This window comes from Sphaerodactylus townsendi, linkage group LG14 (assembly GCF_021028975.2).
Source record: "Sphaerodactylus townsendi isolate TG3544 linkage group LG14, MPM_Stown_v2.3, whole genome shotgun sequence".
NCBI lineage: Eukaryota > Metazoa > Chordata > Lepidosauria > Squamata > Sphaerodactylidae > Sphaerodactylus > Sphaerodactylus townsendi.
Genome location: NC_059438.1, coordinates 28763916 through 28775425, shown reverse-complemented (window position 1 = coordinate 28775425; position 11510 = coordinate 28763916).

The following is an 11510-nucleotide window of genomic DNA, read 5'->3' as shown; positions in this document are numbered from 1 at the left end:
TTATATCCCACTTTCCTCAACCATAAGGAGTCTCAAAGCAGCTTACAAACGTCTTTCCCTTCCTTCCCCCCCCCCCCAAACAGGCACCTTGTGAGATAGGTGCGGCTGAGAGAATTCTGAGAGACCAGTGACTAGCCCAAGGTCACCCCAGCAGGCTTCATGTGGAGGAGTGAGGAAAATAAATTTGGTTCTCCGGATTTGGCCCCCCACTCGTGTGGAGGAATGGGGAATAAACTCGGTTCTTCAGATTAGAGTTCACCGCACTTAACAACTACACCCACCCTGGTTCTCCTGTATCTAAAATGCTTTCTCAGCACTGATCTGTTTTCTGGTCAGTTCTATTACCAGACGCACTAATGAGTGATGAGAAGGGAGGCTTTCTCCGATATTATTGTGTCTTATCCAATTAAGCTGATTGGCAGGACAAAGCATAATTAACTTATAGAATTTGCTGCTGCAACACTTGCTTATCCAGTTTCTTAAAACTCCCACAGACAAAGTAAAGGTGAATTGCTCTATCCATAGCTATTAGGTGTGATATCTGGTAGCACCTCCGTATGAAGGAGCAGCATGCCCTTGAAAACAGGGTTCTGAATACACAGAGGGAATCCTCTTACTTTTTATATCCTGCTTTTCGCCTTGCCGAGGCTACTGCCTGGAAGCAGGCAGCGACAAGAAAATACCCCTTGATCTTTTCTTGCAAGCAAAATCTCATTACCTTCCATTTCATATAGCATGCTCTGCATGTTCAAAGAGCTTGACGTACGTGGGTCGCAGCAATCCTTTCAAGAGCTCTATGAGATAAGTCAAAGCTGTGTCCATCACATTTAAATCTTGCCCCTTCTCCAGGGATCTTGGTCAGAAAGCTGAAGCCCCCCCAAACAAAGAGGACAAGCAGCCCATGGGTTTCTAGGGCACGGAGAGCTCACAGAAGCGAACACATTCACTCTAGGCTGAAGAAGTAAGGAAAGAAAACGAACCGGCAAGTTTTGTATGAAGTTGAAACATGGCGGGTATCACAGGGAGTACTGGATTCATTTATAGTTCTCTCCCCCTGGGGGGTTCCTAAAGCATCTTGTGTTATTTTCCTCTCCTCCATCTTATATTCACAACAACCCTGTGAGGTGGGCAAGTCTGAGCGAGAGAGACAGATTGACCTAAGGTCACAGAGCAAACTTCCATAGCAGAGTGAAGATCTCAACCCGGGTTGCGCAGATCCTAGTCTGACACTCAAACTACTAAAAATTCCAGTGGAATAGCTGGGTTAGTTTAGGGTAGCAATACAAAAAATGGTACCTGGAGGAGGGACGGGGAGCGGCACCTGGGGTGCCATTTTCTCTCCCTACCCCCTTGCTTTTCCCTTTCCCCCCCCCCCCTACACAACAAACACCCTGTGAGGTAGGTGGGGTTGAGAAAGCTCAGAAGAACTGTTGCCAGTGGTGGGATTCAACCTATTCCCACCTATTCGGTAGAACCGGTAGCTAATTTTTTTTTTCTAGCTCAGAGAATGGTTATAATCCCACCACTGAGTCCTTTCGGAACCGGTTGTTAAATTATTTGAATCCTACCACTGACTGTGACTTGCCCAAGGTCACCCATCTGGCATGTGTTGGAGTGCCCAGGCTAATCTAGTTCACCAGATAAGCCTCCACAGCTCAAGTGGCAGAGTGGGGAATCAAACCCGGTTCTCCAGATTAGAGTGCACCTGCACTTAACCACTACGCCACTGCTGCTCTCGTAACAATCTAGACCAAAAAACATTCACTTTTTCAAACTTTCCAGACATTTGGCTGCGTAATAGATGGGTTAGTTTACACAGATGAACTCTGTCTGAGAATTTCTGCAACCATTGGTCCTTCAAGATTTTCTTCAAATTTTGGGAAAGTATTAAACTTGCCAATATTACAGCACTGAGTACAAATTCATGAATAACAAATCTTGCCCTTTCACCAGGGATCTTGGTCAAAAAACTGACGCCCTCCTGTCCTTTGAGATTTTCTTCTTCCAATTTTGAGAAAGTATTAACCCTACCAATATTACAGCATTGAGCACAAATTCATGAACTGCTTTGGGGGATAATGATAACTCTGTCCTTATACCTTGAGAGGTCACCTTATTAATCACATTCCAGCATTGAATGGCTCTACTGCATTCCCGCCATATATGCATATCTGATGTTGATAACAGTTCAGGATACAGTAATTTGCATTTCAGACCTTTGTATGTATTTGGTTTTTTTTAACATCATAAAAACAGTTTTAAAAGCAAGAGGCAATCGATTGTTATGGTACTGCAGCAATACTGATTTTGTAAAATAAAAATGGCATGTCAGGGAAAAGAATGCTGGGAAAATGGCAGCCACAAGGGGCGTATGGTAGGAAAATTGTGCCAGTGTTGGGTTACTAACTTTATGCAGCAGTGGCGTAGGAGGTTAAGAGCTCGTGTATCTAATCTGGAGGAACCGGGTTTGATTCCCAGCTCTGCCGCCTGAGCTGTGGAGGCTTATCTGGGGAATTCAGATTAGCCTGTACACTCCCACACATGCCAGCTGGGTGACCTTGGGCTAGTCACAGCTCTTCTGAGCTCTCTCAGCCCCACCCACCTCACTGGGTGTTTGTTGTGAGGGGGGAAGGGCAAGGAGATTGTAAGCCCCTTTGAGTCTCCTGCAGGAGAGAAAGGGGGGATATAAATCCAAACTCTTCTTCTTCTTACTCTTCTATGCTAAGAATTGTTTAGGGATGGGAACTGGGGGGGGGGGGTGGCGTAAGGCTATCCCCGAAGCTGCTACTTCCACGACTAGATCAAACGATCTCTCCAGCCTGCCAATGTAGGCAGGTTCTTCGCAGGGCAGGAAAATATGCATTATTCCTTCCAAATGGCACACTAATGCCCTTGGCCTGTGTTCTTTCCTAAAATATCAGCGAAAAGCCAAGTTTGAGAAAGAGCATTTTGGGACCGGGGGTGGGGGGTGGGGAGGGGAGACTGGAAGTAGGACAATGGCAGCTTGGCATTATGCAGGAAACCCGGGAAAAACAGAACCTCCACTTGGAAGCTGGAAACCTTCACGTGGAAGCAGCCTGCCCAGAATAAAACAGGCTGCGCCTGTCTGCAGCATTGCCATGTGCTGGTGCACAAATGTATTGTTGACTTCGTGTTGCTCATTTTCCGCTTGGTCCCTAGGAATTTTGGAAACAAATCTGAGCAACTGTTCTGTTTCTTATCATTCTCTTTTGCAAGGAAGATTCCATGTGCACGCATTTTCACCTTCAGCTTACTTCCCCCCCCCCCTTCTTCCCACACCAAATTTAGATGTGTTGGAACAGGGCTATTTTACCCTTCATTGCTTACACAATGTAGCCTCCCTGCCTTCCCCAGCTTGCTGAGGAATGGATTTCTTTCTTACCAAGTGTCAATAGCTATTTATTTTCCAGCTGTTATATTGTGCTCTATCATGATTCCTTCTTCAAATGAATTTCTCATGAATTATGCATTTGCGTGATTGTTCTTATTATTCAAAGTTGAGGGGCCCAAGATGAATTGTGGGGGAAATAAGTCATTAGGAAACATCTGCTGGACGCCAGATCTCACCCTCCAGGATATTATAAGCTCTTAGGAGCTGTGGGGATGGGGGGGGACAATTTTCTCATCTCCCTCTGTTCTCTTCCTTCCACTTTAACTGCCCTCGGTGTTTTATGTCTCCCAGAGCAGAGACTGGCAGCACCACAAGAAGAAGAAGAGTTTGGATTTAGACCCGCCTTTCTCTCCTGTAAGAAGACTCAAGGTGGCGTACAAACTCCTTTCCCTTCCTCTCCCTACAACAGACACCTTGTGAGGTAGGTGGGGCTGAGAGAGTTCCAAAGAACTGTGAGTAGCCCAAGGTCACCTAGCAGGCTTCATGTGGAGAAGCAGGGAAACAAATCCAATTCACCAGATGAGACTCCACCACTTATGTGGAGGAATGAGGAATCAAACTCGGTTGTCCAGGTTAGAATCCACCTGCTCTTAACCATGACAGCACGCTAGTAAGTCATTCAGCTGCCACACTGTTAGGTATCCACTGCACTTACATAGGTAGGTCATTGTTGAAAGAGCATGTTGTAATGCAAGAATCACAACCCTTGCAAAATCAGCCCTGATCCACATTCAGCCCCTCCTTTTCCATCGCGGTTCTAAAGCCTCAGTCGGTGACATATAACTGCAAAACTGGGTTTTCGTCTTTTTGGTTTTAGAATTTGCAAGAACAAATTTGATACAGCTGTCAGATCCAGTGTAACTGATCTCGCAGCGCAAGTGAGAGTTCTTTTTTGTCAGACATAAAAAGACAAATGGGAAAATGTTGTTGACATATTTATTGTCTGCATCCAATCCAATTAAGATGACAGATTTGGATCTGAACTGATGTATTCCTGTGGAGGCTGAGGCACACAATAAGGTGAACTCGTAAATCTCAAGAGATAAAATTATCACCCTCCGGCTTGGGTCCTACTGAGGAGTTCTGTCCTAGACTGATAAGGCACCTCTGTTGTCGGCTGTCTAGAAGAACAACCATTTCTCCACTTCATCTGACATACAAACCTGGGCTGAATGGATTGTCTCTTAAGCAGCTTTGACCCGCATAGCTTGCCTCAACTATTTTGTGGACTTGGCTGTGTTTCGTTTCTTTCAGGGATGTTAATAAAATTCAGAAATATATTTGTGGGGCGGGGGGGTGGGGATGGAAGTGGAGAAGAAAAGCAAGGCAAAATGTAATTTCAATCCAGAGCAGAGGAATACCACTAAAATTGATTGTAACTGCTCTGAAAATAGAAACAGGACCGGAGCTAAAGCCAGCCAAGTGCTGAAAACACAGATAAAGCCTGACAGAAATGCTGTAGCTACAGTTCTGACCTCACTTGTGTGGGGGGAGGGAGAGGAAGAGGAGGAGGAGGAGGAGTTTGGATTTATACCCCACCTTTCTGCCCTGAAAGGAGACTCAAGGTGGCTTACAAGCTCCTTTCCCTTCCTCTCCCCACAACAGACACCTGGTGAGGTAGGTGGAGCTGAGAGAGTGCTAAAGAACTGTGACTAGCCCAAGGTCACCCAGCAGGAATGTAGGAGTGCAGAAACACATCTGGTTCACCAGATAAGCCTCTGCCACTCCGGTGGAGGAGTGGGGAGTCAAACCCGTTTCTCCAGATTAGAATCCACCTGCTCTTAACCACTGCACCACGCTGGCTCTCAAACTACAGTGCAAACTCAGTGGAGTTCACCTTTGAGTAGAAGAGGACTTTTACTGTTCTAGTCAGGACTGGATCCCAAGAATCTGTAAAGTACACATGACATGTTTAACTGGTGAGGACAAAGTTTAATCAGTGGGTCTGTTTTTCTTTAGCCCCTCTAAGAAGTTAGAGTGGGCATAGAAGGTTTTTCTCTCTTCATTATACCCCATATCAAACCTGCGTGGTCAATTAAGCTGAGAAGGAATTATGGACCCATTTACAGAAACACATGAAGCTGCCTTGACTAGGAGGAAGTTTGTGGCTCCTCTGTTGATTGACAACAGCATTCTCATAGACCAACAGAAAACCTTCTTCCTTCTGGACAATGGCTCAAGAGAAGTCTTGGAGTTGACTGCCAGGTTCTTCTGTATTTTAATTGCAAGGAGCTCTTAACGTAACTTTTGAAACATTTTATTCAATTTTTAAATCATCATTTTAGAGGATTTTTTAAATTTTAGATCCCTGTTTTGTTACATGTTCTTTTAAAAATGTGTATTTTTTTTTAAAAAAAAGTATGTATTATTGTTGCTCTCTGGATGCCATTCCATGTTTCAGTTCAGACTACTTGGAAGGAGACTGACTCAGAACATTGGTTCATTAAAACCACTACTCAGAAGGGCAACCACTTTCCAGGTCAAAGGCTGAAAGAGTTCTTTCACATCATGTACTACCCAATCAATAATTGGAGATGTTGGGTGTGAAGGAATGGACTTGAAACCCCCTCCTGTTCCTTCAAGTTTGTCCCTGCAAGGTTGGAAAACCATGACAACCATCCCAGGTCTCCACTTGGAAACACCTCTCTCTCCCGTAAGGAGACTCAAGGTGGCTTACAAGCTCTTTTCCCTTCCTCACCCCACAACAGGCACCTGGTGAGGTATGTGGGGCTGAGAAAGTTCAGAGAGAACTCTGACTACCCAAGGTCACCTAGCAGGAATGTAGGAGCACAGAAACACATCTGGTTCACCAGATAAGCCTCTGCCAGTCAGGTGGAGGAGTGGAGAATCAAACCCGGTTCTCCAAATTAGAATCAACCTGCTCTTAACAGCTACATCATGCTGGTGTGTGATCTACCATCCCACCTTGGAGTCATTTTTATCTTTGATAAATAAAGTGGAAGTACCTCATGAGGCTCGATTTCAATTTTTGTTGTTTGTTTCCACAATTTTATAAAATAATATTCAGTTTTTAGGGTTACCAATATATAACAGACTATGTAACAGAATTAATTATTGTTTGGTTTGCTGTTCATATTGTCCCAACAATTCAGGTTTTCTTCTGCATGCTGAGTTCTTCCCCCATTTGATGACAATCAGCTCTATGTTATGGTAGTTATGAGGCAAGGAACAGAATGCCAGCAAAAGGAGGAAAATGGTCTGTTGGTAATAATATTATTGTTCATTTTGACTCACATGCATTTGCTAATGTAAAACTGAATCTTCCTTCTGTCTGCCTTAATTACATCAAAGTGTCTCTTTGATGAGATGTTGTGGAGATCTGCTTTTTTCTCGGTGATTCTTTGTCTCGCTCGTTGAAGTCACTTAAAGTAATAAATATTGTAGTGGTTTAGATGAAAAATGCATTATCACCCTTGCTATTTTAAGCCTTTTTTGGACTTGCTTTAATCTCTTTATATATTCCAAGCTAAGAATCACAGTTCTGTGTCTAATTTGGTCTTTGCCATTATCACTGCTTTTATTTGTGGTCCAAGGAGGCTTCTAGTAAGTTTTTAACAGAAAATGTCTTTCATCCTCCAATGGACAGTAAATGCCCACAATCCCAAAGAATCAATTTGATGCCCTTGTTTCAAAATTTAAAACAGGTGTATCTGAAGACAGCAAATAGTTTGTTAAGAGGCTTGAGCTGAGAGTGGGTATCACTTTTATGTCTGAAAGGTTTCCTGCTTTAAGTACAGGTGTACCAATTCCTGCCCATAACTATATAAAGGGTGGGCTGTACACTTTTTGGAACAGGAGATGGCTGTGATATTGTTAAATCCCACCACCACCCCTTCTACTTTTGGGGGTGTTGTGTGGTTTCCGGGCTGTACGGCCGTGTTCTAGTAGCATTTTCTCCTGACATTTCACCTGCATCTGGCTGGCATCTTCAGAGCATCCTCTGAAGATGCCAGCTACAGATGCAGGGAAAACATCAGGAGAAAATGCTTCTAGAACACGGCCGTACAGCCCGGAAACCACACAACACCCCTGTGATTCCGGTCGTGAAAGCCTTCGACAATGCTTCTACTTTTGGCTTTCCAGTCCCTGATTAATTTTTTTAACTTTTTGAAAGGTTTTATTTTCAATTAATTAGATGAATGATTGGGTTTTCATGTGGCATTTAAAAAAAATAAAGGCAGAGCTGATGCACGGCAGGAAGGGAAAGAAACTGATTCCTGAGCCAATGTGCAATTTCACTGTCTTGAGAGCCTGTGGGGAGGAGCTATAAATATTTCAAACAAACATCTGGCTGAAAGGCACTTCAGTTGCAAAATGGCGCTTGCAGTGGAAGAATTTGCTCTGAGCTCCATTTCTCAGGGTTTTGGACTGTCATTTCAACTTGCAGCTAATTTATGATGACCCCATAAGGCTTTCAAAGCAAGTGACTTGGCGGGAGGGGGTTGCCGTTGCCTGCCTCTGTGTTTTGCTACCTTGACTTCCATCCAAGTATTGACTAGAGCTGACCCTCCTCAGCTTCCAAGATCTGATGAGATTAGGCCAGGGGTCTGCAACTTGTGGCTGTCCAGATGTCCATGGACTACAATTCCCATCAGCCTCTGCCAGCATGGCCAATTCCCATCAGCCCCTGCCAGCCAATTGGCCATGCTGGCAGGGGCTGATGGGAATTGTAGTCCATGGACATCTGGAGAGCCTTAGGTTGCAGACCCCTGGATTAGGCCATCCTAGTCAGAGCAAAATCATGTCTTAGCTACACAGATACAACTGATTATTTTAAGTGTGACTTCCTAGCGTTGTAACTTTGTATAACACTGGTGCAATGTACTTAATGCAGATCTTATTCTTAACAAGACAGAGTAGCTTGAGGATGGTATTTAACTGCAAAGGTTGTTGGCGTTTCTTGTCAGTTTGATTTTGGCAGGTATGAAATACAAAGCCGACCTCTATCCATTACTGTCAAATATCAAATGTCACTGATGCTCATCTGTGAAGCACTAAACAGTACAATGCGGTATCTGCCAAAGATATGAAATATATCTTTATAGCTCATCTTTCAAATAATGGCAGAATGTCAAGCACTGAAATCCAATACATTCAGATGTCAAACACAGATCTCATATATTCTCCATCGGGCAAATATTCTAAGAAACCATCACCATCACAATGCACAGGAAAGAGTTTTGAGGAATGATTCCCCCCCCCCCAGTTGTAATTAGGAAGGACTTTTTGATCATCCCTACAAGTTTGCTGTTAGTTGCAGAGGCAAATTGGCACCAGGGAATTAATTACAGTTGCAACAGGAGGAACATGGCTTGTTTCCTCCACGATGTATTGATCCCTGCCGAGAAGAATGAAACTGCATTTATTTTCATATATAATACATGAAGCACTATGATCGTCTTCCCATGAAGCTGAAGATCGGGGATCAACAGGTTTTAAAGACTGTACAAAGTCCATCGTACACCAAAAGGCAGGGAAATTGAGTCACACTAAACTACCATGTAGAAAGTAGTCGTCCTTTAAAATCATATATGTCTGAATTCTGAGAGCATTCTCTGCACGTACAAAAAAGGACAGGGACACAGTTAACCATCTGGCTGTGCAGAGAAATCTCTTCCTGGGGAGAAGAACAGATGCAAAAAAAAGTGGAGAAAAAAAAGAGAGAGAAATGGTCACAGGTGGATTCAAGTCATTTAGTTCAAAGTTAGTCCCATTGGGATTTGCTATACTGAGTTCCAAAATGCAGGTAGTTAACCTGGTCCAAAGCCACGTAATATCGTTTCTCCAAACAAACCACAATAGCGCAACACCATCTGCAAGGTTTCAAGGTGTCCAGAACTCTGCCTCAGGCCAGATGTGAGAAGGAAAGGGGGAGAAAAATGTTCTCGTCCACACAGTACCTTTTATTAGGATCAGCGCAAACAGTACAAAACAGTCCATGAGGTTTTGAGCTCTCCAGTACTCTTTATTAGGCTGGACGCTATAAAAGAAGGGAGGGGGGGACGGCAACAGACATTTCAGGCCATGATCCAGACGCTTGTCATTTCAACTGTCTGCAGACTCCCTTTCTTCCCCCTCCCACTGGACAGGGCCCGGCTCAGTGGGACCTGACAGAAACAAACAAAGCCCCAATGGAATGGATATGTCGCAGCTCCCCCAAATACTTCTGAAAGCCTGAGAAAAAAATTATTCATATTATCTTTCCATCGTTAACAACCAAGGTGTGTTCTGCTCAGGTTTGGTTTTTCTTTTTCATTTACTGCTTTCCAAATTCACAAGTCCTGCAGAAGCAGGCCAGGGTTTTAGCTGCTTTGACTAGAAAGGATTTCCGTCCCCAGGACAAGTCCCTGGAAGTCCACCCAAGCGGATCAGGATCAGATCTTTGAGACTGTTCCCCTCCTGTGTGAATCTTCTCCCATTCCGCAGCCAGCCCTGATCACCAGATGCGGTGAAAGCAAAGTCAAGGCAGCTGGCCCGCTTTTCAAAGGCGAGAGAAAGGGAATAATGACAGATCGGTTTGCAATTTAATTTAGGCTTATTTTAGTCCAAGGTTGAGGTCAAGGCAGGAAGTAGAAGTTATCCAATAATAACTCAGAATAGCCACAGTTCTGTGCTGGGATAAACTTAGTCCTTTCTGCCTAACAGAGACAGATGATATTGTCAGATGACCGGGATGCAGTTTTACATAATTTATCCCCTTTCCCTGGTAATTTTCTTCACCTGGGGTTGTTGTTGTTGTTTTTTTTTTGGGGGGGGGGGGGTATGAGTCTTGTGCCACCATGAAACTTAAAGATTTTTTAAATCTATTTTTAAATCTAACACACAAAATGGTAGAGGCTGCTGAATGATGAATACAGATTCAAAGCAAGAAGTGCTTTCACATCTTGGGGCTCACCGTGGGCACTATGCCCTACACCACAGCTGTACCCTCACAGGATCAGACTGAGCATGGAGACTGTCCACATCTAGCTTTATACTGTTGGCTCCACCCCCAAGCTCCATCTGGCCCTAAAATGTGCCCCCCCCCCCGAAAGTGGTGCCTGATGCTCCAGCACCCCCTGCCCACTAGCTGTGCCACTGGTTCAGGGAGGGATTTCAATTCGGTATAATGCCCTGGAGTCCACCCAGGGGCAGAGCAAGGGGGAACTGAACACATGCCCTGCACCCCCATCACGCCCCAGGACATCCCTGCCACAGCCCCGCCCTGTTGGCGCTACACCACTGAGTCCACTTTCCAAAGCTGCCATGTTCTTCATGAACTGATCTCTGTTGCCTGAAGATCACTGTAACAGTGGGAGATCTCCAGTCACCACCTAGAACAGGGGTGCCCAACTCCTGCGCTTCAGATGTTCATGGAATATAATAGCCATCAGCCCCTGCAGGGGCTGATGGGAATTGTAGTCCATGAACATCTGAAGCACCAGAATTGGACACCCCTGACCTAGAAGATATAGTAATTTAAAGAAACCTTTTGCAACTGACCATGGACTCACCTGAAAAGGCTAAGAACAGAACGAAATCAGGGAATCTGAGAAAGTACTAGATGCTGGTAAACCAACAAATGTGATGTTGCCACAATTAAAGCAAGTATTTTTAGGTGGCTGGGTGAGACACTTCAAGAAAGGGTAGGAAAGTTCTCATATTATTGTAGAATGAATTTGGAAACCATGAACCAAACTCACTTGCTGAGGAGAATTCAAAAGGGAAGAGCAAGCAACCAAAATTGGAATGCAAATGGGAAACCCGTTTAAGAGAAAGCAATGAAAAAAAACCCAGGTTTCAGTCTGGATTCCCCAGCTTGACTTTCTCGCAGTCATTCACATGCTAGCTGCAAGTTCCATTCTTGGAACTCAATTCCGAGGCACATGAGAGCTCAGCTTGGATCAAGACCTTGGTATACAAGGAGAAGAGTTTCTGCCTTCCCTTGAATGCCATTTTGCCAACCCAAAATGGCCCCAGGGGCATGGTTTACTCCACTGTGCACTCCTCAGCGGTCAAACAGCACCCTTGGGGTAAATTTTGGGTTAAAAAAAAGTTGGCGGGAAATCCTTTTCTCTCTTCACACTGTGGTTCTGAT